Source organism: Grammomys surdaster, unplaced genomic scaffold, assembly GCF_004785775.1.
Source record: "Grammomys surdaster isolate TR1022 unplaced genomic scaffold, NIH_TR_1.0 126051, whole genome shotgun sequence".
In the NCBI taxonomy this organism is placed as follows: domain Eukaryota; kingdom Metazoa; phylum Chordata; class Mammalia; order Rodentia; family Muridae; genus Grammomys; species Grammomys surdaster.
Genome location: NW_021620862.1, coordinates 779986 through 807722, shown reverse-complemented (window position 1 = coordinate 807722; position 27737 = coordinate 779986). Strand labels below are relative to the sequence as shown.

General features: G+C 40.8%; 1 protein-coding gene across 1 annotated transcript in view; it reads left to right on the top strand.

Moving 5' to 3' along the window:
- Positions 1-2069: 2069 nt before the first annotated feature.
- Grem2 (gremlin 2, DAN family BMP antagonist) overlaps positions 2070-27737 on the top strand; it is an 89165-nt gene continuing 63497 nt past the window's right edge. The window contains exon 1 of the mRNA XM_028755250.1: positions 2070-2315. The gene's annotated coding sequence lies outside the window, so the exon portion shown is untranslated. The remainder of the gene's footprint in view (positions 2316-27737) is intronic.

Here is a 27737-nt window from a genome sequence, read left to right as displayed (position 1 = left end):
AGAATAAGGAATATATACCAATGATTTATTTTCCACTAATTGTATAACTAACTGATTAGGCTCAAGAAATGCCTTCTAAATCATCCAGTTTTGCTCTTCATTAACTGGAATGAATTATTACCTAAAATGAAATTGAAGATTTATCTGTGCTTTCCTTTTTCTTCCTACTCCCTTCCTCCTTCTCTTCCCCCTTCTGTTTTATTAGGACAGTGGGTAGCAAAATTGGGATATGTAGCCTGTGCATGCCTGGGACTCAAGGTCCTCCTTTAGCCTTCCAAATCTGAAGCATGCAGCCATTCTATCTGTGCCCTTACATTATTCATGACTCTACTGACACTGTCTCTCTAGAGATAGAAAAAGTTATAATGAGCCCTGTATATAATAAGCAAAATAAAAGACTTGCTTTATTGGTTATTGTTGTTTTGATACCATTTGTGGGTTATTCCTATTTGCATTCATTCTGAAAGGCAGCTGTAAAACAAATGACTGATAACTTATCTACATATATGACTAGTCCTGAAAAAATGTAAAGAATGGTTGTCAGGTCGGACAATTAAGTCCCTGTTGATAGTTCTTTTGGGCAAAGGTGAGTTCTGGTTAGAATCTGCAGTATTATGTCTTCAGCTTCCTTTGAGTCACATAGTTAGTATGGGAAGATAAGTCCAAGAAGATAGAAGGGAGGCCTTCACTCCATCTTCCAACTATGTTTGGTGTTATCTTCAGCAAGCTGCTTTATTATTCAGTTTCTTCCCCTGGGGAATCTAGGATGTCTTGGTTGATTCTAGGTTGGCCCATTCTGAGTAGCAGCTTTGCAATTCCGAATTCTTGGAATGGGTCTAAATGTGTAAACTGTCTGTTGGCAGCAAATTTTAAAAACACATCATTTTCTATGATTTTGAACTTAGGGGTGCTCTGAGTTGGCTGAAGCCAGACTGCCAGGTGTTAATATGGCATACAAAATGGGATAATTCTGGGAAAGAAACTGTCAAGCCAAAAATCAAGTAGAGTTCTGTGGTTTCAGAAGCAACAGTTTCTACCAAGAAAATGGCGATTCATGTTCCATGAGCACCAATAAAACATACTGAGGAAAGATCATAGTAGGCTGTTTTATAAAATAAGGTAAAATCTTATTTTCTTTGAAATTTCTCAGCTCAGTAACTAGGGTCTCAGATATTTCTTAGGCTTTGTCCTCATTAACAGGGTCAAAGGTTTATCTCTGTACATGTATGCAGATAATGATTTTTCACTCAGGTGTCTTTGTCAGTAGAGACACGGGGAGGTTCAGTGCTGAGGAGGTCAATGGAGACCAAAAATCCTGTAAAGAAAAAGTCAGCATCCAGCGAACATCACAGTGAGCTGGTCTATCATGTCCAGGCCAAGTGTGCAAGTGTTGGTCTATGTTCTCTGGATGCTGAATAACCTGATTTGTATTAGAAATCTCTACTTTCAAAATATAGGGAAAATAGAGGGATAATAATGACCCCTATGTGGAAAAGAAAATAAATCTAAACATTGGATACTTTGTGCTAAATTCATTTAAGACTTTAATTATCAGTTAAACTCATTTTCAGCCATAGGATCAGCTTGCCTTTAATTTCACCCTCCTGGGATATTCAAAACAAAAGGAACCTGGTTTTATAAGCATGTGCACACACATGTGTGCTTGTATATGTGTGTGTTTCTATATTCTTGACAATTTGAGTTCCTCCTGAAGAGAATGATCTGAAGGCATGAATGGGGTTTATGGGTAAAAAGTATGGTGGATTTCTCTACATGACAAGGTTTTGATTGGAAGTCTGCTAAACAAAATGTTAAGCTGCCCACAAGGTTGTAAATCCAGTCTGTAAGGAGGAAGGAAGAAATACAGAGCGCGACTGCAGTGCGTGTGTGTGTGTGTGTGTGTGTGTGTGTGTGTGTGTGTACAATGTTTGTGCGTTAGATGAGAAGCAAGGGCTGAGTGAAGCCCGAGAAGGAGGGGGTGACTAGTGTGATTTGTTTGGTGTTCTGAGCCAATAGAAACCCCAGCCTGTGATAATATCCCCATGCAGCGCCTAGAGGACTCAGTGCTGTCTCCAGCTCCTACATCTGCAGGCGCGGCTGGGACGCGCTCCGCCCTCGGCGCTCCTCTGTACTCTGCTGGGCTCTGCTCGCTCTGCGCAACCAAGCCGCTTCCCCGGCCTCCAGCAGAACCAGGCTGCGGCTGCCCCCGCACGATCCGGCGCACACCCGCTGTGGATCGTGTCATTCACAGAGAGGAGAGGGACAGGGAGACACACAAGGGAATCGAGGAAGAAGCTTCCATCTCGTCATTGCAGGTATGCGGCTTGTCATGACCTATCTGAGGCGCACAGGTTTCTGTCTTCTCCCTTTCCAAGGCACCTAGGGTAGATTCACGTCTGCCCGCGGGGCTGGTTCACAGAGAAGCGCCGAGTGAATGCCCTCTTGACTTCTCCTGGGTAGTTACACTGCTTCCGTGTGGCTGGGGCCACCAGGTGGATTCACCTATTGGATTCTGTGTAGGTGGAAAAGCCAGACCTTTAAACTTCACCGCGATCTTAAATAAATAAAATAACACCAGTACCTGCACACTGTCGTGCGGGTACCCCTTGGTGATCTGCATTATAATGATGACCACTCATATAATTGTCTAGAAAGCAGGTTTTGAATGTAGCTAGGCTACCTTATGTTCGTGTGCTCTCTCTAGCACCAGGAAGCCACAGAAGACTTGGTCATGGTCTTGAATTCCTAAGCATGTAGCCAAAGTGGATACATGGCTTATGGATGAAATATCACCACGTATTTAGGCTGTGTTTGAAGGAGAAAAAGAAAGAAGCGAGGCAGCAATTTAAAAAAAAAAAGGCAGTTGTCATATTCTTACCTTCATTGATGAATTAAAAATACATTTGTCTTTCACAACCCCTGACAGGATGAGTTCCAAACGCTCAAATTAGGTTAAAAGCATAATGAATTGATCCCAGTACTCAAGAGGCTGAGGCAGGAGGATTGTGGGTTCCAGGCCAGCCTGGGTTACACAGTTAAAACTATGAACTGAAAAACTTTGTACAAAATATAAACATTTTCACGCAATGAAATTCGTAGTTTGTACTTTTGTTTAATCGTCAAAGGTACAGATTTCTCCGTGTTTATTCTTGAGGTGAAAGGTGGGGGAGGGCAACAAAATAGCTATTTTCCTGGGATTTCGCCATGTTTGATTCACAATTTTGAAGTTGGTTATGTAATTTTTCCCCCATGTTGATTACTTATGATTAAATTAACGTTGCTTAATCAGTTCCATCTTCCCGGAAAAGCCAAAGGGACTGAGTAACTGTGATAAAGGACTGTCCTGTTTTGGACAGTCCTCAGGCCTTACCCTCTGGAAGAGGTGCTTTTTCTGGATTGGGGAGACAGAGTAGGAGTCTCTTTAGGATGTCATGTGGATAATCAGATGCAGAATCTGAGTAAGACTCTACTCAGTCAGCTCCTAGTATTTGCTGGTAGAGGCCCATTCATTGACAGTTCACTGCTGGCTCATCCCTCAGTGGTACCAGAGTTTCAGCACTGCCCTTATCCCAAATCTTGTGCCTGGCCAAGCAAGATAAGGAAGTAATAAGAAAGCTATTCACTTTGCATATCACCGTGGAGAGTTTAAATTGACCTATTTTCTTGTAATCAGATGACTGTGTTCTTTCGTCATTAGGAAGAATGCATGCGTCGTTCTGCATGGAGTTAGGAAAATGTCACATTTTTGCCCTTTGACTAAAGTGAGTGATCACACAGGACACTTTTAAAAAGTCTTGACAAGCAATAGCTGTGCTGAGTAAATGCTATGTTTAAGGGAGAACATGTTACTGTACTGTAACATGAGTACTGTAGAGAATTATATTTTATCTTTTGCATACACCAGATAAACTGATTGTAAGATGTTCACTAGTCATTGCATGCAACTCACCCAGCTTAAGTTTATTTGTAGTTACAACAGCTTACTACTAATAATATTACTATTAATTACTGTTGGGGTGTGTGTGTGTGTGTGTGTGTTGCATGTAAGGAGGTAATAGAAAAACTTTAGAGAACCACTTCTCTCCTTCCATAGTGGGATCTTGAGAACAAACTCAGACCATCAGGCTGGTACTGCCGAGCCATCCTGCAAGCCTGGAGAGTTTTGGTATCAGCATTTGTTTGTATTCTATAACTCATTTCCCCTTGCTGCTCAACTCCAAAGCCATGCTGGGTGTGCTGCATTGACCAAGTGAGAGCCTGCATACATTCATTTTGTACAGGTTGAGATATGTGTGGCTTTCAGATATATGTATATATCTGGATGGAGATACAGGTATAAACATACACAGTGTTTTGATTATTCACTGTTTTGTGCTATCATTTTTATGGAGAAAAGCATTCCAAGGCTCATTCTCTTTACACCTCACAATATCGAACCAGAGATCTAGATTTCCTCCAAGTATGTATTGGTATAATTTAAACAAATCACATGCCTTCAAGTATTTAAAAAAACCTCCATCTTAGCTTTTGATTCGAGAGAATGGTGCTGTATCCTGAGTTGGGTCCTGGGTTCTATTGATATGAGATTGACTATTCCCTGATTCAAGGGAAAACCATGATGGACTGCAGTCGCAGTCTCCCGGGCACACTGTAGGCTGAGCCAGCCGCACTTGTGCTCCAGTGGCATATCAGCTGATATGCAAGGTGGCAGGCAAGAGCTCCATGTTAGAATCTTTCAAGTAGTTAGGAGAACAGCTTCAACCCAAGGAAATGTGCCACATATTGGGCTTCTAACCAGTCCCACAAAGGACCAGCATGTAGACGAATTGCACAGAAGGGGAAGACATGTAATTATAAATTTGATCTATGGTGGCATCTGCTTCTTCAATTACCTGCTTCTCCTCCTATCACATAACTCTCTTGTCTGTAAGAACTGTACACATGGACTTAATAATGTATAAACCCAAACCTGATCACATGTCAGGCAACATAAATGTGGTCCTTAGACCATTCATTGCAACACTAACCTATCAATTTGGCGTCCTTGCACTACCATTGCTTCTAGTAGGAAAATCCCCTTGCTTCTCCAGCACATTGTCAGCCCCAGCCCTTGGTGGGGCACTAATTGGTAGAGATGAGTCCCAGAGCCCTGTGGGAGTTAAGAGGGTGGAGGATGATATGTTTCACGCAACAAGAATGTGATGTGAGACTGTGACGGTGGACAGCCTCAAATGGGAATCCAGAAGCCGGAGGGAAAATGAGTCTATTTCCTCTGGTTAGCTTCAAGGATGTAGATTTGATGCAATGTCCTGAATATTTTCAACAGTCTTTTCTGTGTTTCCAGGTATACTACACACAGGTGTGGGGTTGAAATAAACACTTTTTGATGTGCTGACAGGACGGAACCTACAAGCCAGAAGAGGGCAGCATGCAAACTCTGAAAACTTTGATGCCTCTTCTGCATGTGCTTATACTAATTTCCCAATGGCTACAAACTGCCTGATCGAGCTTATGTACCCTTCTCCTTCTGGAAAACACAGTGTAGAATCTTAAAAAGAGACATGTCATCCAGAGGGATTCTTTTTTTGCTAGCTTTCTTTCAGAATTGGAGTTGCCAGAAATAAGGAGAACAATCTTATTTAATAGGGAGCTCAGCTTCTGTTTCTTTTGTTAACTTCACTTTTTGATGCTAATCAAGCAATCTTTATACTATTAGGAGATGAAAGAATGGGAAACCAAATACAAAAAAGAAAGAAAAAGGGAAGGTAGGGGTTCTCTGAGGCTTTGCCAAAACAAATAGTTCTTTGTTTGTTTGTTTGTTTGTTGCTGCTTTATCAGCAAAACCAACCATTACTGTAAGTGTGTCTCAAGTGTAAGCTCAAGGCCTCTGCATAATCAGGGATACTTTTGGAAGGTGGCCTTTTAAAGCTAGAGATGTGAAATAAGCTGCTTCAGTGACGGACAGAATCAAACCCATGCTAACAAAACTAAGACTCAAGTATCTACCTCTAAGTCCAGAAATGGTTAAACACCTGGCCTTTTCCTAATCATTGTCTAATTCCCAGCGATTGGAGTTAGAACCAGAAGCAGCAGTGGAGGCTCTGGGTCTTAGACTAGAGATCATAAATCTTATATTATTCTTCAGTCTCTGAGCTTAGTCCTTTTTGTGTTGTTTCTATCTTTGGAGATGACTCTGAAGGAACAAGGTCCAGAAGTTCATAAAAGAAAGAGTTCACCATTCTTACAGGATGTGATTGACATTGGTGAAACCTAAGTGTCCAGGTGTCCTCATTTGGTGTCATTTAGCAGGTTAGAGATGTTAGCCTCAGGGGATTCTGTCTCTTCGCTCTCTTGTCATCTACTGTACAACTCACTACTGCATGTGAGAGGTGAGAAGAAAGCTCAGAGTGGGGTTTTAGACCCCACACTGAAGATCACAGAGAAGCCTCATTCTGGGAAAGCTGTGCTTCTCTATGAGTGAGAAGGCCTGGGGTAAGGATAGATGCCTCAGTGAAAGGAAAGCCAAGGTGTTTTTGTCAAGAAAGCATGGCTCCAAGCTCATAGGATGGAATATAAGAGGCTCAGGGAACTGATCATGTGGGCACCTATATCTTCTCTTCTCTAGGGCCACTGCACTCTGCTCAAGGTGGGTTGCCCTGAATCAAAGAAATGGGTTTTCAAGGACAAGATTGAAATTCTTTGGTGTCTGGGAGACAAGTGATGTCATTGTGTGTTTCTGTTCTCCCGTGCTTTTAGCTGTATTGGTTTTTGACATAGTCCTACTTGCTCTCTGGAACTGTGTAATGCCTCAATGCTGAAGCTCCATGGAAGGATTGGTTTATTTGGGGTCCTCCTGGAACCAAATACACTGTTGCAAGAGTGGGGGATAGCAAGGAAAAGAGAAAGGACTAAGTCCAGACACTGGAGAGTAATTTATAACCTCTGGTTTAAGACCCAGAACCCCTCTGCTGCTTCCAGTTCACTGTGGCTCAGCAACCCCCACACCAACTCCTTTTAGATAGTCAAATAAACCACAGTTCATTCCTCCCTTCTAAAGATTACTTTGAAATTAAAAAAAAAATCTATGGTAAGAGAATTCTGGCTGGAACCCTAGTAAAAAGACATATTTATGCAAATAGTTCAATTAAAAGCTGTTTATGAATTTTTATGCAAGGGAATCAGAAGGAAAAGAAATGCATAGCTTTAAGAAAGTTCTCTAAAGGGGAAAGTTTTGAAGAACTCAAGGCCAACAACACAAATATTCTCAAATGTGACTTTCATGGTATGGGTTAGTAGAGATTCCCAGCAGAGTGTTCTCCTCTCCTGTTACATATTCAGAGTCACAGCAAGTGGGAGAGAAGACAGGGGGCAGAGGACCACCTGACTCGCTCATACGAAATTCGAAGTTGACATTGTCTAGTTGAGCTATTGTGTGCCTTAAAAGTATCATTCAGCCTGGCTCTGTAACCATGACTTAAGGCTGAAAGAAAGCCAGAATGCTCATCTGTGAAAAAGTGTTTGTCTCTAACTGCTTTTATGCAACTATAACGTGAATGCTGCTGTAGTTGCATTGGAAAAGAGCTGAGAGAACTAAGTAGGTGTAAAAATGAGATTTTTTTTTCTCTACCAATCAACTTTGCTAGGCATCTAATTTCTCTTGCTTTTCAAGAGATCTTTAATTTCCCACCCTCATTACTCATTTGAAATGCTACAATTCATCTAACATTTGGTGAATGTGTACCACATGCCAGATATCAAGAGGAATATTTACTCAGATTATTGAATTGGGTCTCCATCAAAAATGCAGCTAGCCGGGCGGTGGTGGTGCACGCCTTTAATCCTAGCACTAGGGAGGCAGAGACAGGCAGATTTCTGAGTTCAAGGCCAGCCTGGTCTGCTTAGTGAGTTCCAGGACAGCCAGAACTACACAGAGAAACCCTGTCTCGAAAAAAAATGCAGATATTAATGCGTGTTTATGTAACTACAGCATTGAATAGCTGCAAATATAACCATTCATTCAACCATACAAGCATGCACTTCTCAGCTAGCTACTAAGCCTCTTTGTGTAATAACAAGAGAATTAATTATATGTGTGCTTTTAATATTGATTTATTTTGGTGCATATACAAATGAATGCATTAGTCACATGTTCATGTTGTATTTCATAGACTAAACACATGAAGATACATTCAAACTTAAGTCCATTTGAGAGCTATAGCTGTGCCAGTCTTGAATAAGATTGTGTTTCATGTCCTGGGACCACATACGCGACATCTTTTTGAAAAGATTATTCAAAACTATTCCTTATGAAAATGTTTGAGTAGCACAGACATGTGGAATCACATATGTGTCTTTAAGAATTCCCCTCAACAAACAATATCAACTTCCTTGAATCCTATTTTTCCCTAATCTTTGGAGCAGACAGACTAGAAATGTTGCTTGGTTTCAGAGAATAAAATCATATTAATACTTTATTGATCTAGAAAGGTATTATCTAGACATTATGAAAAATATTTAAACCTGGAAAGTAAGGCAACTTGGTTTCCATGTTCATATCTTTCCCTGGAAAACCTACCACTTCCCCGTCTTCGTTCTTTGTACTAAAAAGACAAGAGTGCATCATTGTGCTTCATACTAGTCTTAGACTTCAGCTCTATGTTCTTCTCTCTGTAAAAACAGCTGTCTCAAATGTGACTTTGCTAACCATTTTATAGCTATCATGCAGTTTGTACAAACACACCACCTATTATCAGCAGCAGCAGCAGCAGCATTCCCATTTTACAGATGAGCTAATCAACACTTTGGGCTTTCAGATTATCACATCTAGAAGGTAGACAGGTAGATGGATTGGTTAGAATTTACCATGAGTCCAAGCCCTAGAACCCATAGGCCATAGTGTGCTTGATCTCTAGAACTGAGGAGGTAGAGAAAGCTAGATCCCTGTTCTTGCTGGTCATTCAGCCTCACTTTCTTGGTGAGCATGAGGACCGTTGAGAGACTCTGTCTCAAAAATCAAGGTAGATGACATCTGATAAACAACACCTGAAATAGTATTGTGGCTTCCAACCCCAGCATAACACACACATATAAATACATCCACACAAATGGACACACACACACAGACACACACACACACACACACAATACTACTAGTCAAGCTATTACAGACCTTCTGTTTCAAACCCACATATCTTACCCTTCCTTCAAGTATTCCTAAGTAGGTATTGAGAAATTGTGATCTGATCTAGAAACACTCTGCAAGGATATAGGTTACCACAGTAAAGGAAACAGAGTACCGTTAAGAGCTCAGTGTCATAAGAAAGACAAGAGATATTTAATCAGAGTCATAACCCATGACATTCTCAAAATACAGTGTGAATCTTGCTTAATCAACAAAGCTGGTTGACAACAGGAACTCTATTCTACTGTCAGCCATTTGCATCCTTTCTTCGCCTCCTTCTACATTTGTTCTACATACTACTCCATCCAGTGTGGGTGAAGACTTCCTGGGTGCGTTTTTGCTCACATCTTCCGTTCACTTTTAAATGGTCCTTGAGGACGGAGACTGTTTCTTATTCAATGTTTTATTTCCCAGACCAGAAGTGGTGCATAACAAACTGTATCTGGTCTGAGTACACTAATATCCAGCTACACCTAATTTAGAGCTGGGATAGGAGACTGCTCTTTATCTCCAAAAAGATATGGTCTCCAAATTCTTCAAACACACATATCTACCAGAAGCTAAGCAAATGACAAACTTCTTCATGATATCTCTCTGTCTCTGTCTCTCTCTTTCTCTCTCTCTTCTTCCTTTCTTTCCTCTCCCTCCCTCCCTCCCTCCCTCCCTCTTTCCCTTCCTCCCTTCTTCTTTTCCTCCCTCCTTCTTTTTCTCCCTCCCTGTCTCCCTTCCTTAGTCCCTCCCTCATTGCCTCTTTTTTCCTTTTTTGCTTTCTGTGTCTCAACGTACCTAACCCCTTAATGCTTTAAAATGAGTAGTCTGGTAAGAAAGTCAAGGAAATATTAAAAATTTGTTCTCCTTAAAAACATATATTACTTTATAAGAATTAAAAATATGAAGTCAACTATTCTGATAGATTTTTACCAAGTGAAGAAAAGTGTAAAGATGATACCAGAGTGTTACCCTCTATTTATCCTCTATCATGCAGGCTGCTTGCTAAATTTGGAATTCAAGCTCATTTTCTGACTGTATTGTTTAGTTTGAAAGTTAAAAAATTCCTCATGATGAAGAAGAAAGTAATGACATCACTGAAAATTTGGGGTAAATGTCATTGTTTTCAGATGAAAAACTTAATTTAAGAGAAATTGGAGAGTTTAATGAATTTTGTCTGTATTAATTTCTGACAACAGGTTTTTATTTGTGTCTATTTTGTTTTGCTTTTTTGTTTGTTTTGCTATGTAAGTTCTTACTATGTAACTCAGGCTAGAGCAGACCTCACAGCCATGGCTCTCTTGCCTCAGATTCTGGAGTACTAGACCTGCAGGATCATGCCAAGGTTAGAGGGCAGGTTTAAAACAGTTAGATGTTTTCTACATTAGAAGTCTCATGAGAATTCAGCAGACTCTGAGAACTTGAATGGTTCCCACAATTCCATCTTGAATTTTACTGGTCTGTAGTGGAACTATCCCATCCTAGCAATGAATGTTTCAGATAATAGTAGTCTTGACACAATGTGTAGAATCAAAAGCTATTTGCATGATTTGTTGATTCATACATCCCTAAACATCATTGATATTCTTCGCAACCTCAAAACTACAGTAGTTATTGAACTTCTTTCTGAAAAGTATTGTTTAGCCTTAGCATTATTCAGATGCTTTTACTATTATTTACATAATATATGTGTATATCTTCATTATTCCTATATTGACTTTATCAGACCACAAAAAAGGTCTTTGGGGAACAAAATATAAAAACCTCACTCCACAGGTAGGAAGTCAGGCTTATTAGGGGCAGCTTTTCTAACTCCTGAAATTGGCACTATTGGAAATGTGAGTCAAAATGTTTGTGCTGAAGGTTGGGATAAAGGAGATCTAGTTGTCAGGGATAAGCCTCGCACAGTTATGTCTTGATAGCACCAACCTCCAAGGAATCTCTACATGCTCAAAAGAAAGAGGAATGTTGACAGACTGTCTCTCCTCTATTTGAATTTCCCTGGCTTGAAGCAGATTGCTATTCCACAAGAGAAGAATCCTTGTGGGAATATCTCATAGCACATGTCTTTGTATTTTTAATGGTTGATCTTCAACATCAGTAATTTCCAGTACAATAAATTGGATGACTCATGGTGATAGTTGACAAGTACAGCTTCTGTCCTGAAAAGTGAGAGTTTGTCTGCATTCAGAACCTCATGCTATATCCACGTGTTGTTTTTATGTTTTGTTTCCTCTTCTGCACTATCACTCTTGAAGAGACCATATTACTCTCAACTTCATATCTTTGTTCTGTTGCATTACATCTGAGTCATGATATTTAATGTTTGACAAGTGAATGAATTAAAAACTACCACATATAGAGGTCACCATGGTTACAAAAGCAGTGATCATATTTTAAAAATAATACATTGTAGGGAAGTAATATAAGAAATAACCCTCCTGATTTTACTCAGTTTAGATCTGAAATATTTCCCTAAAAACCATGTTCTAAGCTAGAAAGGTGACCTAGTCAAAACACTCAATTATTATTTTTCTTAGTGTATTTGATGTCATCATTATTGTTGTTATTGTTATCTCTATTGCTCAGGGTTTTGATATTAGTGGTATAGTCATCAGCATGGATGTCCATGGAGGTTTATTAAAGAACAGTTCATTACTCTAAGTACTTTGGAACTGAGACTTCTATTTTGTAAACTGAGATAAATAAGCTGGACTGTTTGGGTCTCAATTTTATCTTTGAAGTAGAAAGAATAATTATTTGGAAGAAAAGCTAGTCAGATACTCTTCAGAGGACCATTGATTCATTTAGCAAGTATTTATGGAACCAGGGCTAGACGTGGCAAGAGATCAAAAGATGGACCATGTTTTGAAGGAGCTTAGCGTTCATGAGGAAAGCAAGATGTGTATGTCAACAGTAAGTACACAAGGTGAAAAGTGGAGAACACGAGCAACAACTTGCACAAATAAGGTCTCCCCAGTTTTCAGGAAGCAAAACATCACTTCCAAGGAAGACTTCAGGAATATTTCTGGAGAGCTGGGCAGATCTGACTTTGTGTTTCTGTCATGACTGACTTCCTGCTTTTACCTCTTCATGGCATGTGTTTGGTGTGTTATAAATCCCATAGCTTTAGCTAGAGATAAAAGTTATTTAGTCTCCTGGTTTTATAGCAACAACAGTGTTAGCACAGAAGTTGCCTGTTTTTCAAAACAAGTTGGTGCACTGTAGAGCTCATGTTAGAATCCAACCTCCCCATCCTCCCATCATTTCTTTGACACCATCCTCCCATATAACACTCTATACCCTTAAGGAACCTAAATCAACAGCACACGAAGTGCTACAGCCTTTCACAGAGGTCCAATGTGCAGCCTGCCAGAGGGTTGCCCAAGCTGGGGAAAAGCATTGTCCTTGCTGACAATAGACTTCATGAGAAGTTTTATTATTGTTTAAATGAGGGATCTTAGCTTTCTACTTTTCATTTCAGTACTGTTGCAGGACTCATCTCTGAGCTCAGACTCTCCAAGGCTATGATTCAATGAAACTATCCCAATCTCATCTAGAAATCCAGCAATGTCTTCATCTGCGCTGGGGGCTAATGCAGCAATGGCAGCCACTGCCTCTCCCTCTTGGATTCTCAGGCACTGGAGTGAGTTTGGGATTCCCTAAGTGAATGTAATGACTCTCCTCCTCCTCCCTTCTGTTTGGACTAAAGGATTTGTATGGCATTAGAATGGATTATCTCTGTGATCCATGTGCTCAAGTTGTCTCCCACTCCCAAACCAGTGTCTCCTGAAGCCCAAATACCTCATTTGGACTGGCTTATTTGATCATACTTAGAATTCCTTTAAGTAGCAGATGAAATCTCTGGACAGGACTCGGGAAAGAAATGAATCTGTCAGAGTGTACTCCCACTTGTTGGTGCATAGTCACTCTGGATAGAAGCACTCTGCACTTTTTTAGACAGACATATTGATAGAATATATACCATAACACATACACCACAGCCAGACATCTCCCTGGGAAAGGCTCCACAATAAATAGTGGGCACACCTTTCAACAAATCTATATTGGATGATGAGTGGATGAATGGGTGGGTAAAAAGATGGATGTACAGACAGATTGGTTGGATCAGGTTTAGCAGTCCAGTGTCTCCAGATGACTGAGACTCAGCAGGAAGATGGACTCTTCCTAGTGGAGCAAGTATTATCCACTGAAGGGAGAAATAGGAAGTAGCAAATACATCCAGGGGAGAACACCCATATTTCATGGTAGCTCCATTCACACTTGTTCTCAAATTCCAGTCAAGGTAAGATGCCATCGCCAAAGAGAAATGTGCCTATGGAAAACTAGAACAACTAATACCAAATTTTATTTTTATAGAAATTGGGAGCAAACATTTTCAGTTCTATTCCTGGAGTCCAATGATACACTGCTGCAGATGACTGGTATCCGAATAGACACCATATGCATGTGTACAAAGGGAGGAAAATAATTCGCCATTGTAAAAAATATATTTGGTCTTCATACGGGTGATATGTGCCTTCATGGTTCTGCCAGGTGGCTTTGCTATCAGAGATTATTCTTGAACTAATAGAAAAACTTCCTTTTATAATGGTTGTATGTTTTCTCAGATTATCATCGTAGCATGCAAAATCTCCCAACTCCAGAAATTCAAAAGATCAAAAGCAGAGAGGCCACTGAGCTCTCTGCACCCACCTCACAGCAGCACAATAGTTTGGCTACTAGAAATGCTTTTCATAGCAACACAAAAGTGGGCTTTTATAATCACCATGCAGCGCTGTGAAAGCTGATATGCATTCCTAATTCTTCCACTAGATATTGCCCTTGTTTTTTGATGGCAGTAAAATTCAGATTGTCTCCATATGATGAAACACTGGCCAGTTGAGGCCTGGAGCTGTAGAGTTGATATTAACTGCAGTGGTGTTGGACTGGTTCTCTGTTTCAAATGACAGCCAGAGCTATCAAATAAACCCAGTGATATTTATTAGGGTGGCTTCTGAATATACAGAGTGTGATTCATGACAGAGACTAATCTTGCTAAAGGAAGGGAAAAGATGTTTTCCATCTGCATAGTCATCTCAGTAGCTGGCATAGGACAGACATTCAGACCACATTTTGTGGATGCTTGAAAGACTTACAGCATGAAGATTGGAAGTAAAGGTCTCTGCTGAAACGTGACAGAGTCACAGATGGTGCCAACACGTTGGTCAGTGGTTTAGAATGTAAGCCCTTTTGTCAAAGTTATGATTTTGCATGTTTTGCCAATTTTTATTGAGCTTCTGCATGTGCCAGGAACTAGAAATAAAAAAAGAATAGAATATGTCCCTACCTTCCAGGAGCTCCCTGCTCACTTGTGAGAACAAGCAAGCAAATAAAATACCAACAAGTAAGTAGTGCAAAAAAGAACTGTAGACATAACCCAGTAGTTGTACGTTTATCTACCATGTGCCAGACCCTACATTTGCTCCCTGGGACTACTAAACAATGAAGTACAATATGTAAAGTGAGTGGAGTACGTACCTGGAATCTCAGCATATGGGAATGTAAAGCAGGAGGATTGTTGTATACTCCAGGCTAATAAGTGGTATTAACAAGGGTCTGCCTAAAACATAAAAAGCAAGGGTTTTCAGAGAGGTGGCTCAATGGCTAAGAGTTCTTACTGTTCTTCCAACCTCAGTTCTGTTTCCCACATCTATGTCAGGCAGTTCATAAGCACCTGTAACAGCAGCGCTGGGGAATATGGTTCCCCCATTGGCTTCAGCAGGCACCTGCATGTGTGAGGTACACACACACGGAAAGAGAGGGGAGAGGGTACCACCACTACCATCAAAGTAGTCTAGACAATCTGTGAGCAAAGCAAATGGGAACAGGGTGACCATGAGAATTTGCATCACTGGTTCTCTTTAAAAAGGTGGTCATATAAGCATGCACCATGGTGGAGAACATCACCAGCTCACTGTTCTCAGCAGTTTAGCTTATTGGTTGTCACATATCTCGTTGGCATGCAGTTTCTTCCCCCACAGGGTTCTGTGACATATCAATGCTTAGAGTTAGTGGCAGGTACAGCATCTCCATGATTTCCAGGCTTGAGTCTCAAGAGTCACCTTTGGCAGCCCATGCCCTGCACTCTCTAAGCTCTGGCTGTTGTCCTTTGCCAAAGGCTTTGGTCTTGGTTGTTTTTGTTTGTTTGTTTGTTTGTTTGTTTTTCCCCACATGAAGTCCTGTAATTGCAATCATGAAAATCCAATGATAATTGGAATCCAGGTAAGTCACAGTCATGTATAGTTACTTAGAAAAATATGTTCCAAGGAACAATGACACAGAAAAGTCACCATGTTCTTTGTTTCTTGTTTTATATCTGACACTGGCTGCCTTTTAGTATAGAAGACAGCAGGCCCGAGCAGGTGAGGTGTTTCCAGCCTCTGTGTACTTGAACACCAGCCAGAGTGCAGGATTGGGAAAGTGACTGCCCAGAGGTCAGATTCCACCCCTTTCCTTCGTCTCTTCCAGAAATGCACAAGGAGCTAACCAAATGTTTGTTTTTCTATCAGAACACAAGTTTGGGTACAACTACGTGACTAGTGGCAGCTGAGCTGAAACCCTGTTTCATAACAGGGTCTTACCTGAGTGCTTTAGACTGTGCTCGACAGCATGTTTAAAACTGACAATTAACCTTGTAAGAGCAGGTTGATGCACAGAAGTGACCTTTGCTAAGTAGCAAGTGGGATAGTCAAGGTTAGGATTGGCCCCTGGAGAAACACAGCAGTCCCCTCAAACACATATTTTCCTTCATGGCAATTAATGTATGAAATGATGCATTTCACTCAGGATTTGGCATTGTACTTGAAAGGAAGAAAATCCATCTCTCAACTGAATTGAGGAAAGCCCCTGGTGCCATTGTAAGAAGTACAACAAAGTCAGTGTCTATTGTTCAATAAGCCCCTTCAAGAATAATAACTACCATCATAATAGCCATGACTAACTTGGCACTTATCATCCCAGGAACCAAGGTAAATCTTTCAAAAAAAAATGCATTGCAGACTGTGAATATCCTTGTTCTTCAGAGGTAGAGTGTCAAGTTGTCTGTCCTTTATCAAAAGCTAACCCTGTGTCTTGTCTATGAACCACTAAAGCACTTGTTCTTGGCCTTCATTCGAGGTTCAGCATTAAATGCCGAATATAATCTCATCTACCTTTCCTATCAACTCATAGAGCCAGGTCTTATTGCACGTAGAAGCTGTGCTGCCAATAATGAGGGGCTGGCATCCAGAACAGGGTTGAAAGCCTTTGCTCTCTGTCCATTTTCTAGGCCTGCTCCAGACAGCTCCAGAATCCATGACTAGGTCCAGGTCCCTTTCTTTCTGGAGTTTCTGGAGTCTCTTAATAGGGAATGACACTCTTGTTGCCTAAGCCAGAACATGATTTGGGAAGTAAAATACTATTAGGCTGATCCAAAAGTGGGGATGGATTGTCCACATTTTCACAGGAGGGAGGGGACACCAAGGATATGGGGATATGGAAGGAATGGGGCACACGTCTGAGAAGGCAAAACTGTCAAGGAAAGGAGCTGTGAGCTGGTAAAGTGGACACCTACTTTGTTCACACCTTCAGTGTGGGCCAAGATGCCACACTGATAATCTGTTTTGGGGTTTATTATACTTATTGCTGTTTTCTAGAATGGTCTACTCATGGAAGATTGTTCTGCTAATCATTCTAAATTGCAAAGGATTTTCCAGAGCACCCCTCTCATCCTTTTAGATTCCCAGCAAATATCCTTCCCAAGTTCTTTTTTTTTTTTTTTTTTTTTTAGGAAAAGAAGGACTAATAAATGAACTGAGTCTTGCCCTTCCTTCCTTCTTGTCCTCAAAGGTTGAGCTTTTCCTTTGGAGCATGGACTCCTGCCACATACAGCAACAGGCTACATGCTGTCCACAATGTCAACTGAGTGTGCGGTGTGCACTGCTGGGTGAGGAGCTTTGATTCTGGGAATCAAGCTGATGAGACTCTTCTGAAAACTAGGGTGATCATAACATTTATCTTCCAAACTAGATTGCTTTCAGAGCATGGGGGAGGGTGCTATTAATAAACTGGCTGAGACAACAGGCAGAGCTGGAGCTGTTGCAGGGCAAATAAGGACATGAAAAAAAGTGCTTACAGGTCAATAATATATTGTCAGCCCTCCAGTAACACATTCTTGTTCAAACTATATGTTATTTAATAGATTCTGAGGACAATCACACCTACTCATTTATGAACATTGAAGACCTACTATGTTCTTGATGTTCCTGACTGGAAGAAGATCTGCTAAGGATTCCTCAGGAAGGTTCACATTTCAGAGAACATCAGAACGTGACTTGTAGACATTCTTGTAGCATCAGTACTGATCAATTCTCTTTATTGGTGACACATGCTCTGCGAAGTGATTTTGTTCATCACCTATTTATAATCCCCATGTAATCCCATGAGCAAGAACACCAAGACTAAGTAAGGAGAATTTACTTAGGGTACCCTAACATATAGCCAGGGGAGACAGAGTTAACTCTCAATGTGTATGGTTTGGAAGGCTAAGCTCGTAGTACCATGCTTTCTATGGTTCTGCACAGATAACACAAGGTATATGTCATAGGAGAGGACCCTAGGGGCCACAGACCACAGAAAAGTCCCATTCTCCATCTAGCTGCTGCTTGAACACAGAAGGGATGATGGCTCCTCAAAGAATGAGACAGTTGAGGTGAGCCTTACTGGACTCTCAGAGGGCTAAATGGAGACATGAAACTCAGGGTCAAGCCTCACAGCTTGGTTTATGGGTCAGGAGAGAAAATTTGTCCCTGATAACACTGGTAAGAAGAGAATTATGAGACTGTACTGCCTGGCTCAGCAATGGACAACAAGAAGGGCCCAAAGTCTAGAGCATCACCGAGACACACAGATCATTATTCACAAAGACATTCCTGGAAAAAGGCTCTGTTCCTTTTCAGAACCATTGAAACCTCTACATCACTGAGGAATACATCAAGAAAAAATCAGCAAATTTTATTCGTCAGACAATATGAAACACAAGAGTTCTATCTGTGTCAATTTGTTTATTTATTTGAGGCAGGATCTTATCTATTACAGGCTGATAGACCCTCAGAGTGGCTAAGTAATCAGGAATGATCTTACAATCTTTTGCCTCCACGTCCCAAGTGCTGCAGTTGTAGCCTCATCCCACCAAGCCTGGTTTAAATGGTGCTGAGATCTGAACCTGGGGCATCTTGCACGCTGGATAAGCACTCAGCCCACTGAACTCCACCCCATTCGCCAATTATGTGAATTTTGAAAACAGCTGAAAAGCATCATTTTCATTACTAAGTTTTAAAGCTTAAAATTATTATGCCAATCTCTTTGAAAAATATCATTTATCTTCAAAATGTCCAAAAAGCTGACATTTGGATTATTCCTTTTGCTACCCATAGGTCCAAACAAAATAGTTACAGGATACTCTCTTACTGTGTGAATGGTATATGAAATGAGTCGGAGCTCAGAACTCTAGCTGTGTTTCCTTTAAAAATCATGAACACGTTAATTAGTAATGGTCCATTTCAGATGAGATTTAATTTTTAAAAATATCATCTCAAGTGGTGCCACACATCTATAATATCATTTGAGAGGGCAGGTTATAAATTTGGGGTTATCTTGAAGTACAAAGAGAGATGTCTCAAAACCAAAATCATCCTGCATCATTCTTTCTTCCCTGATGCACTGACAGTTACTCAAATGTATGCTTCATTCCAGTGTCAAGATGGCTTATTTCTTAGCATCCTCCTCAGTATTTATAGTTCGTCTCATTGTAGCCCAGAGTCTAGCCTCCTATCATCTAATTTTATAACTTAGAATAAAATTGTATGATTTTTATAGCCTTTTGTAGGTTCAGCTTGATTTTTTCTAAAGATTCAAGCATTTTAAAAAGGAACGTTATCCTGCGGCAGAGTTCAGAGCCATTTATGTTCCACCCCAAGCATCATAATAGCACCATACCTTGTAGGAAATCACAAAGCCAGGCTTCCAGGAAAGATCCTGGACCTATTAGTTTGGATACCAGAAATTTGTCACAAGCTGCTAGATGGCCTGCATGTACATGTGCACACCCATACTTTTTTTTTTTTTAACAAATCATGGTTATGACAAAATTGATTATGAACAGTCTTTCCCAGATCACAAGGAAATCCACCAGACCTGTCACTTAGCTGAAATAATGACCAGAATATGCTGGAAGTGGAAGATGAAGGAATGACAGAATAAAGAAATCAAGAGGAATAGCCACCAAAAAATAGTGTAAGATTTCTTTATACACACTGGGCAGTAAGGTTGAGTCATATAAGTCAGTCTCTATTGCTAGACACCTAATTGTATATTTAAACATATCTCCAAGCAGCACAACTTCTTTCCTGGTGAGTTAACTATATTTTATTCAGTTTATATATTCAATGAGGACATACTGAGTCCTCCTTTGTACTAGTCTCTCTGAAAAGCTCTGGGAAGATGTAATGGGCAGAACTGTATGATTCATGCTTTCAGCAGCCAATGACAGTGGCAGAGTTGAAAAATAAACACGTGCACATTAAAAAATAAATGTTATATACTCTGTATAAAACAGCATGATTGAGTGACCAGAGAGAAATCTCCTTGAGCAAATGTCAGTTAAGAAACCAGTACCATGACTTGCTGGCCCACACCTATAATCACAAGAGGTAGAGGTAGGAGAATCATAAGTTCAAGGTCAACCTTTAAACCAAGCTATTTAGGAAATTCCAGGGCAGCCTGGATTTCCTGGTGAGACTTCATCCCAAAATGTTAAAAATAAAATGGTTGAGCACAGCAAAATGAAAAATACCCAATAAAAGAAATATATAGGCCAGCAAGATGGCTCCATAGGAAAAGCTGAAGACTTGAGCTTAATCTTTTGGAAACACATAGGGGTGTGGGAAAAAGAGGGCCACAGTGGAGGTGTCTCGGAGGTGTTCCACGCTGGAGGGTCCCACATACATGAGGTCTAAGGTTCCAGAGGCTGGAGGCATTGGCGACAGCAGACCTCAATGACACGAGGAAGTCCTTGGTTCCAGAAAGGTTTATTTTCACGGCAGATGGTGGATGGATTTGGATGTACCCCCGGAAACTAGGCAGACCTGAGTTAAATAGGGAGGGAGAAAGGTGAAGGATCTGGGGTGGAATGCTTAATTTGCTCTGCCATCTGGCCTTCATTAGTATGTAAATCCCTAGGGCCTGAAGGCCTATAGTCACACCCTCTACCTGTGCACTTTGGGAGGGGCTGCAATGGCCTACATGACTCAGCAATATAGGTCTATGGAAATGAGACTGCATGTCAGGACTCTGGGTTCTGGAGGTATGGCTGAACGCCTGCCGTTTCTCCCTTGGTGTCTCAGGGTTCCAGGCCCATGCCTAGCCATGAACCAAGATACCCTTACACAGTCCAACATAGGGGAAAGGAAGAAGTTGTCCTCTGACTTCCATATAAATGTCACAACATGTGCAAACTTACATGCTTGCACACAAAATCAATCAATCAATCAACCAACCAACCAACCAAATGTAATAAAATATATTTCTCAGATGAGTGTTCTTAAAGTGCAGATCCATCCCTATACATACTGCTTCCCTGCTCACAGAACACTATTCTCAAAATAGAAATTCTTGGACATTGAAGATGAAACTGTTTTTCCATCTCACTGCAGGCCCATCTCTTCTATTTCCAACTGAGCCCTGCTAACCCATCTTCCTTTTCATTTGAGCCAGCATTGCATTCTTCTGGGTTTCTTCTGCTCCAAGACCTGGTCTCCTCCTCCACACCCAATATCCATCTGTTAAAATCCTACTCATCTCTCCAGTCCCAGCTTAAAGGCTACCTGTTCCAGCAAGCTTCTCCCTCTGCCAGAGTTCCTCATTCCTTCCTCCATCCTTCCTAAGGACTTTGCACCTCTCCCAGGATGCCTACTACACTCTTCCTTGAACTATGCCTATTTATGCAAGCCACCACACACACCAGTAGGTCAGCTGGTCCTCAATTACAACTCTCTGATCTCGGGGCAATGCCCTATAGAAAGACTCAACTCAGGTGCCAAGCAAATTTAAAGATATTGGGGAACTAGCCCAAAGAAGCAGGAAGATGAGGAGTAGAATCAGAAATAAATTGTAGTCATTAAGCTGCTAACTACCATCAAGGACCGTTCTGGTAGGTTTTGACTCTTTTAAGAGAAAGAAATCACATTCCCATACATTTCCTTGAGTAGGTTTCCATACTTGCTTATCTTTTACCGTAGCTTCTAAGCTAAGTTTTAATATAAGGGTGTGAGCATTTGGACAGGCACAATGAATGCAGAGTTCTATAATGTCTGATGCTTCAGGCAGGGAAATCATCTCTCTACTGCTGAGGAGGATAGGATTTAAGGCTGCTTTATTGATTTCAGCCCCTCACTCATCCTAACTCACTTTTATTTCTGACACACTTGTATCATTTTGTAGATGTGTAATTGTGTAGTCATAAAACAGAGGTTTTAGATACTGGCTTGATTTTAATACCCTACCTGAACATGCACCACCTTACCCAAGAGAAAGCATTTAAAACAGATTGTTTACAATTTTCATAGATTTATTGGTAGACAGATAGATAGACAGATGATAGATAGATAGATAGATAGATAGATAGATAGATAGATGATAGATAGGTAGATAGATAGATAAATAGATAGATAGATAGATAGATAGATAGGGCTATGACATCTCTGACATAAATATGCAAAATGCAAAAGTGATAGAATGTAAGAACAGTATGGTGTTGCTTTGTATGAGAACAGAAATGTTTGTGAGAAGTGCCTTGTTAGGCAATTATGCTACTGTGACAGCATTAGAATGGACCTACATAGTCACTGGATGAGGTGTTTTGATGGGCAGTAGAAACAAAATTCCCATATAACACTCACATCAGTTTTTTACATTAACTGTTTTTATTAAAATAACTAAAGGTACCCTATAAAATAATGACTTAAAGGGAGAGTGTCATAGCTGCACAGACCAGCAATGTGGACACTCCTCCTTGTTATCAAGTACTTTTCACTACCCGTATTATGGATGCTATAGTTTAGAAAGTTTTCTTTATTCCTGAGAATTTCATACAATTATACAAAGAAATATGATTAAGTCTGCTCTCTATTCCCCACAAAACACAAGATACCCCCTCCAAACCTCAGGTCTTTAAAAAAATAACCCAGTAGGTCCTACATGCTGCCTACATGTTCATGGATGTAGGGCCATGCACTAGAGCACGGGACAATAGGACATCCCCCTACCCCAAGCAATGATCCCCCCCTGTAGAACTTACCTATCAGTAGTTTCTCAGTAAGGAGTTGGGCCTGAGGAGCACCTCTTTATCTATGCCAGAATCTTGGCTGTCCTGAACTTTTGTAGGTCTAGTACAGTTAACTATAGTTACTATAAATTCATGCTTGCAATAGCTATGCCTAAATGATAGCACTTCAAAGAACGCCTCCATACCTTCCATCTCTTAAATTATTCCCATCTCCTTTTCCATGTCATTCTCTTAGCCTTGGTGGGTTGGAGGGCTATGTACATTTGGGGAAATGTCAGGTTTGTTTGCTCCATCATTCAGAGAGGAGGGACATGAGCACTTACTCGTGGTCCAGATTTCAGTGACTAGGCAGAGGAGTTATTCAGCTTCATCATCTCTGAAACTCCTGTTGCACACCTCTGCAGTCTGCCACATGGCTCATAGCTGAACCTGTGTACATCTATTTGTTGACTAGGTGAATTTCCCAGTGTCTTTGCAAGAACAATTATAGGCCACCCTTTCAGAACCTTTGTTGCCAACGTGACTGTTAATAGGTGCCAGAGTTGATGCATCCCTGAAAGCAGACATCAATCCTAGAATTTAGTAATTCCAATTTGAAAGTAGCTCTTAATCCAGTGTGATAGCACTGAAACCATTGCAAAATACATATCTCACACTCACTACTGCTTAGAGGTGAGAGAGTTGGCTACTCATCCTCTTCATCTGTCAATCACTGAGTGAGGAATGCCCCTGGAAAGACTCGGGCTCGTCCAGGTATGACACATTTAAGAGAGCAGTTGGACACCAGTCTGCCATTGAGGAGGAGGGTGCTAGGCCATGGGTATCAAGCTAGAATTCATAAAATGGTAGAGATGAGAGAATACAGCAAGTATTGGCAACTCTTCTTTGAAGCAATCTGCTTGTCAGACAAAAGGCTGGGAATTGAACTGCCAGAGTAGGTTCAAAACCAAGCACAACAAACAAAATAGACAAATGATCATTTTCAGTCTATCTGAAATATGTATAGTCTATACTGTATTTGGGGCCTTCAGAGATTTCTCAGTGGTTAGAGAATGTGGTGCATAAACACAGGTATCACTGGTAAGATCCTAGAAGTCTGGAGATAAACCTTTGTAAATATAATGAAAATTTTAAAAAGACTATCTTTGAGACTTTGGTTTCTTGGTGATTTATTTTTCTGCTGACCTGTGTTCTTCAACTTATGTATTAATCTATTTGACTAAGAAAGACTTATATTTAGAATAGGAAAAGCATAATTAATACTGGAGGGTAGAGACAGTCAAACCATCCTGGAGGAGGGAACAGCTAATTTGAGCCAGAAATATTGGTAATATATGCCATATATATTTTCAAATGTCCCACTGATTGTTGTAGAGCCTGAGGGTCCTTTTCTTTGTTTTATTGTAGTCTCTCATGTATCCAGCTTAGTTTATTTTGGTAGAAAAGGAAGGTGGGCTTGAACTTTTAAAGAACAATTGATTTTTAGAGGAGGAATAGGTATTTCTGGACATTGAACCCAAAGTCTCACATATACAATGTAAGTGATCTACTGGACCTTAGGCCTATTTTTACTCTTTATTTTGAGAAAGGGGTCACCCAGGCCGGAACTGAATTTACACTGTAACCCAAGAAGCCTTAAACTTATGAGCCTCTGACTCTTGAGTAGCTGAAGTCACAGGCACACATGACAAGGTCTGGCTAAGAATCTGGAGTCCTGCTATTTGTCTGCCAAAAGTATCTTCATGTAGAGATGGGTAAAGAACTAAATCCAACGCTTCGGAACTTGACTCTGTAAGTACCACCTTATTTATAGTAACAGAAGTGAAGGCCTTTCAACTCTCTTTGAAGGAAGTAACAGAGGGGAAACATGACTGAAACTTGATTGCTGTCTGCAATCTGCATATTTGCTGTTTGGGTTGGTGGGGATGTGGCTAGGCGCCAGCTTTATTGCTCTTCTCCCAAGATCCACCTCCTTTCTTACCTTCCAGCACCAGGTACCAGAGCTTCACCCAGGGTATGCTTCTGCACTCAGAGAACTCGCTAAACATTGAAGAGGCACACAGAAGAAATGGTTGCTCCCTGAGAAATCTCTCTAGAAATCTTTCTGTCCATCATAAAAAAAGGGAGTTGTCATCCATTTTTGCTAAGCAGAGAGCATCAGAAAGTCAAACTATATTAATTACCCTAGATTATGAAGGACTTGCATTTCTGCAGGTGATGGATTTCTAGTTCCGGTAGCTTTACAAGTATTAATAGCATCCGTGTTCTTGGCTCATGGTGGTCCTCAGTGAGCAGGTAACTCTATGCTCCAGAGATGATTCCATCATGTTACACAGCCATCCTCATGTCCACATTAGTTATGTTGAGGCAGAGAAAGCTTGTCTTTAAGGCTGTTTGAGACACATCCCCATCTTGAAGCTCATCTCAGAAAGGTGTTTCTGTCTGAATTCTGTATGGGTTTAGTTTGCCTCATTTCTCCCTCTTTAAACATGGGCTATGATTTTAAAAGAATTTGAATTCTTTTAAGACATCCTTTGAGAGCTCGAGTGGAGAAACTGTTTTGAGGAGCACCTTATTCAGTTAGAAACCCCTTCCTCAGAGCACTCGGAGATGTAGTCTTCTCACAGAGCATCCACTCAGAATCTGGGAAGAGTGTTTCATTATCTAAGGATCTTAGTTTTCATCCTGAGACAGAGGTCTCTGGTATTTCCCCTTTTCATTTGCTCCATGCTAATCATTTGTGCAAAGGAATTCATCCTTTTGTCACTGCTGCAAGACTGTCTTCACAGTGTTCTGAAAGGAGTTCATCCTTTTGTCACTGCTGCAAGACTGTCTTCACAGTGTTCTGGCCCTTCTTAAACATGCCACCTTACATGGCCAAGACAGTCATCACAATGTCCTGGGCCTTTTTAAACAAGCCAGAGACAGTCAGTCAATACAGTGCCCTGGGCCTTCTTAAACATGTCATCCTACATACCTCTCTGATTTCACCCTCTTGCTAGTCCTGACATACAGCTTATGCTTACAATACTCTTTTATGTAACTTCCTCATCTAATTTGATTCTCACTGTGCATTTTAGATGTCAAGCACACAAAATGCTACCCCTCAAAGCATACAGCATATCGGGATTTCTTAGATAAAGAACTGACACTTAAAGAGTAGACTGTGATCTAAATCATTCATTTTCATAGGTATGGATGATTGGGGATGGAATTCAATACAAGTTCTACCACTGAACCACACTCCGAATCTCAAAGTTTCAGTTTGGGTGATCCCTGCCCCCACTTTATAAGCAAGAAAACAAAAAGGACAGCATAGGAATAGAATAAGGCTGAGGAGGTCGTTCAGCTGCCTATACTTGCTCTATACTTGCTGTGTATGTATAAAGACCTACCTAATGTGGAGTACCCGTGTAAAACACTAGGCACAGAAGAAATGACCAGTAATAGCAGGGTGGCAAAAGCATAGATAGGAGTGACTATGGATCTTTCTGGTCAGTTTGTCTAGCCAGTCAGCAAGCTCCTAATCACTGAAAACCTTGTCTCTATATGAAGGTAGAGAGCAACTGAAGAAAATTTCAGCAAAATTGACATCTGATATTCACATGTGATCTTCACACAGCCATGTAGGGCTGGCACACACACAAATAGGACAAGATGGAAATAAAGGATGACAGACATGACATACTCTGCATTGTCATTGCTGGTTCTCCATTCAGCGCTGTGTGGGAAAGAGAACAGTATGATTCTGAGAGCAGCAGGCATGTTCACAAGTAGGTATGACCCCAGGAAAGTCTGGATGAGCTAGATGAAGAATAGAATGGAAAGAAGAGTGTGAGAAGTGATTCAGAAACTTCAGTGTACACAGAGCACTGCCATTCAGTTAGCAAATGTGAAGAAGGCAATTGAAGCCCTCTATGGGCATGGCATCCTATAGTGTCTTGGATGCTACATACTTAACAAATGATTTCACTATGGGACTCACATTTTCTCACATCTGTCAAGTAAGTGCGAGAATTATTTTCATACTGGTCCATATGAAGACCTTAAGAGTGATGTAGGGAAATGTCTTGCCCAGTGTTACTCTGACCCCAAGTCTGTGTTCCTTCTGATGTACATTTTTCTCAGATATCTTTTCAGTGAAATGACAAATTAAAAAAGAAATCAATTGTAGGTCTAGTAAGTACATTAACTCAAAATGGAACCTCACAACTTTATAGATTTTGCCAATCTCCCAGCATCTCATAGACACTGGGAGGAATGATCACGCATGTGGCATGTCACTGCAGTGGAGACTCAGGCAGGGGGAACCTTGAGAGCTCCTCCGTCCTTGTGTAAGGCTAAAAAGTAATAGCCAAGTAGCACACATCTGCAGGGAAAGAAAGAAAATCTTCTAAATCAGAAAACACCAGAAGGTAGATGCATCCTTGAGTGTGAAAGACCTTTTCTCATTGGGTAGAAGACATGTGATTGACAGCATCAGTGCTCAGTGCAATAGTCTAAACTATCCTTCTCCCCATGACCATGATAGCTGTACCTTTCATTGAAAACTGTATTCTAGCTGCTTAGATGCATGAGGGAGTGTAGAAGAGAGCACGAGTAGATGAGAGTAGCCATATGTCTCAGCTTGTGAACTCCTGCTCAGGCTTCTTCTGAGGATAGATAACCAACATCCTCTAGTTAGCTTACCATTCCCCTAGTTTAAAAATGAAGATCCCTGAGGCTTGGGGACAGGGATGGGGGAAGGCAGGTTGGTTAGGGATGTGTACTGTTTTTCCAGAGGTCCTGAGCTTGACTCTTAGTACCCACAGCAGGTGGCTTACAATCAGCTTCAGGGTGTTTGGTTGTTGTGGGCACTTGCACTCACATGCACACATATATGTGTATACTACATACATACACAGAATCATTTTCATACAATCAAAAGTAATACAAATAAATTTTAAAACATTTTAAGAAATGAGATATCCCAAATTCTACCCATAGGCCTCTCCTTCATTAAGTTCCACTGAGGAGTCTCTATATCAGAATTTCAATTAAGCTCATATAGGACTGGACATATGTGTGTAGAAGATTGTCATCTGAAACACAACTAGATAGTGTGATGTGCCTCTTGGGCAGGTGAGTGGCTGTCTGTGTGGCCACTTGAGTCCCATTGTTTGACCTCAAGATCTCTTTTTATAG